A 3,687-nucleotide genomic window follows, 5' to 3' on the forward strand; every position below is an offset into this window, starting at 1 on the left:
CCTGAAGTCCTTGCTGCTGGAGAAAAGGGGTTATTCAGGAGCTGGTGGCCTTGGAGCAGTGAGGCCAGATTGCAGGCACTAGGCACGGCCAGAGCTGGGAGGGCTTTGCCCTTCCTGAGGCTTTGTGCCTTTGTTTTCAAATACAAGCAATAAGACTCTGGGCTGTTCAGAGCCCTCACAGGAGCCCCTCAGATTGGGAAAGGAAGAGCTGCCGGAGGCCACGGATACTAACCCAAGCTAGCTGATGCCTAACTACCCACCTGCATTTCAGTTTGTTTGTGTGGGAAGTGATGGCTGGACCGGATGGTTTCTGGCGCCTTGTGGGGGTGCCTGGCCAGCTGCAAGACAGGGCTCCAGGCCTGCAGAGCCTGCGGATGTCCCCACCAATGCTGTAGCGATGGGCTGCCATGGATGCTGAGGCAGCGCCCGCGATGAGAGCCTGGGGGTCGGCCTCCTTGGGGTAGCCTGGCATCTGCCAGCCCTGAGTGGCAAGAATGTGCAGTGGGCTGGCCCTGTACCCCACTACTCTTCTGTCCCCACTGTCCCCCACCTGCCTCCTGCTGGGGGTCTCGAGGCTCAGCAGGGGGGCTGACGGCCTCCGCAGGGCCCCCTCCTGCGCTCTCACACCGGGGGCTTCTCTGCTCCTCTTTTCCTAGTGCGCAGCGTCCTGCTCTCTGGTCCCTTTCATCGCGTTGGGGGGTGTTCCCTCCACATTCTCAGGTGGAAGTGTTTAAGGCCAGTCCCACAGCCACCCCTCTGGATCTCCCCCACCCCAGTGCGGTGCCCCCTGCAAATGGGGTCCACATGTACAGCAAAGCAGGATGAGACAGGCCCCGCCTGCCAAGAATGTGGCGCAGCCTCCCGGGCGAGGGACGTTGAAGGGAGCAATGCGCACAGGACAACGTCCTCCTCTGCCTGGAGTTCCGTGGAGGAGACCTCCTTGGAGTGGGAGGCTCCGCAGGCCACCAGATGCCGAGGAGGGCGCTGGGAAGCCGGGAGGAGGTGGTGGGACGTGGGTGGGGTGGGGGCTCCCTGCTGGGGCATCCGGTCCTGTCCCGGGGGCTGCGGGAGTGGTCCCACCATGGTGGTCTCACCTTGGCCCAAATAGAGGTGTCACCCAGGCCTTGCTGGGGAACATGGAACTCGGGGTCCTTGGGATACCGCGGTAGGTCCACGTTTCCCTGAGTCCATCGGCAGGCGTGGGCACCACCTTCTTCTTTTTTTCTTTTTCTTTTTTTGTTTTAGACTCCAACTGGACTTTATTTGACACAGAATACGATATGGCTACAGAAACAGCAAACTGAAAAAACAAAGCAGAAGAAACACGGTTCCATCTAATCTGTCATTAGGTAACAGCAGGGAAAGTCATTACATGAATAACAAAACAATTAAGCTTGATGGAAGAAGTCTTTTCCTAGTGCCCATACTTTTGGAATTCCCACTCTCTGTTGTCCAATGGACACACCTGTCCTGTTTTGAGCCAGCGAGAGATGCAGTGGAATGAAAAGCATGATTACAGACTCCCCATGCGACGGTACATTCTTCTGAAGTAGCGGACGCCTGGTTAGCTTGACATTCTATACAAAGATCCATAATGTGGTTCCTGCAGATGGCACAGTTATCAACCACAATATCCCAGGCCCAGAGGGCTATTGTATTCCACTTTTTCACTTCAAAGCGCTTCTTGTCCGCGCCGCTGTTGGTGCCGCTCGGGGTATCCACATCCCTCGCTGCCGGCACCGCCTTTTTCTTCCTCTCGCCTTCTGCCTGGCTTTCTCTTGAGATGACTTTAGAAATGTACACTCTTGAGAACACTGTATGGTCACTTCCCTTTGAGCCTCATGATGACCTCAGAGAATGAACGCTTCCCCCGACGCTGGAGGGCTCCGGTGGTTAAAGCAGTCCCTGGGTCGCGCCTGCCTGGTCCCCTGTGTGGTTCCTCATTTACTTCCCCCTCCTCACTGCCATGTCCATCTCACAGACCGTTTTCTTTCTTTTTTTTTTTTTTTACTGGTAGTTCCAGATTGGGGGGCAGGAGGCGGTGATTTGGGTGTGAAAATCCGCTGAGCTGGGATTGAACATGATGGGGCTGGAGACTCTCAAATGGGACAGTGGCTCATCCTAGCTTAGGCCCCAGGACAGAGCTCAGCTCACACCTGCCCCCAGCACCCAGCACCCAGCACCGTGCCCCACTCCAGGTAGCATAGCACCCCCAGCACTTACCCCATGGAGGGTGGGAAGACAGGTGAATTAGTGTACAAAGGAATAAGGAGGAGTCCCGTTCAGTGGAGAGCAGGCTGTGTACTGCCCCGCCCTGGAGAAGGGCTGCACAGGCCTGTTCTGGCCACTCCATGCTACAATCTCAGGGCTGCCTGCCCATTCCTAACATGTTAGACTCACTGCTCTTGCATCGTGCCCTAACCTCCAAGGAAAACCAGGCAGCAACCACAGTGCCGGTTCTATGGACCCTCCTGGATCAGGCCCACGCGGTTCCTGCCCCTCAGGCTGCAGATCTGTGGTTCTATCCCCAGCTCACCTGTCCCTGCCCGTCCGTGGTCTGACTTCTGCTTCTGGGCTTCTGCTCCTCTCTCAGGCCTTGCCCTGCGAGCCGCTTTGCTCTGGTGGGTCTCTGAGAGGAACCCCTGCCCCTGGTCCAGTGTGGAACGAGGAGGCTGGCACCCAGCGCTTTCCCGCAGCTCACTTCCTGTCTATGGGACGACAGGAAGTTCTTCATGGGGAAAGCCAGGAAGCCAAGACTCACATAGCAAAGCCTCCGTTTGCAAGGCGGTGTTAGCCCTTCCTCCTTGAGGGGCAATTTCAGTCAGTGCATCACTCCAAATGGGCTTGGTAACACTGAGTTTATGGTACAATGAAAATCACTCTTGCCAAGAGAACAAATGCAGATGAAAGGCAGGGTGAGTCACACGGGCTCTCCATGTCCCTGGCAGCAGCAAGACACGTCTTGCTGCACCCCTAGCAGCCTTTGACACAGGAGCCAGCCACAGACAGTGCTGGACTCCAGCACGTTGCTCCAGTTTCTCCAGGCCGCACCTTCTAGGACCCACTTTCCGATGCCTGGACATCTCATTGCTCTTTTCTGGTTTACTTCCAAGCTCTGGGGAATCTACCCTTGGCTAGCATCACTCAGAAATTGCACAACTACCATTTTAAGACAAGATTTTAAGAGCTGTTTAATTTAACTTTTAATGTTGCTTAAGCTCCTATAGGTAGTGTCTGGGACAGTGTAGCAGCAGGAGAGCAAATTCTGGCACCTACCCTTGTAAGAATTTATGAACAGTGTTTTCTGCTAAAAATAGTAAAGTTCTAGTTCTGCTGACTGCATAACATTGAGCAGGGCAAGCCACTTGCTTAATCTCCTCAGTCTCATTTTTCTTTTTTTCATTTGTAAGAGGTGGACACTCAACTTTCATAAGATAAGTGGCATGAAAATGTTCTTTGAGCTGTAAAAATATTGGCTGATTTACAAATGATTGTTTTGACCAAGGTATTGGAAAGAACTTTTGCTAGAAGACAGTGAGTGCTTCCACAGGCACTAACCTCTCTGGTGTTTTGAAAATGCTCCAAAGGGCAAATTCTAGCAGTGTGAAAGATTTGAGAGACTGCTACCTCGCTAGTTGTTCTATTTCCTCATTATTATTTTTACCACTGACAGGCATAAAGAGATTA

At 53.6% G+C, this 3,687-nt stretch overlaps 1 pseudogene; it reads right to left on the bottom strand.

The window, feature by feature from the left end:
• Positions 1-1,238: 1,238 nt before the first annotated feature.
• LOC119625142 (uncharacterized) lies at positions 1,239-3,088 on the bottom strand (annotated as a pseudogene).
• Between the last annotated feature and the right edge of the window lie 599 nt (positions 3,089-3,687).

This window comes from Chlorocebus sabaeus, chromosome 10 (assembly GCF_047675955.1).
Source record: "Chlorocebus sabaeus isolate Y175 chromosome 10, mChlSab1.0.hap1, whole genome shotgun sequence".
Taxonomy (NCBI): domain Eukaryota; kingdom Metazoa; phylum Chordata; class Mammalia; order Primates; family Cercopithecidae; genus Chlorocebus; species Chlorocebus sabaeus.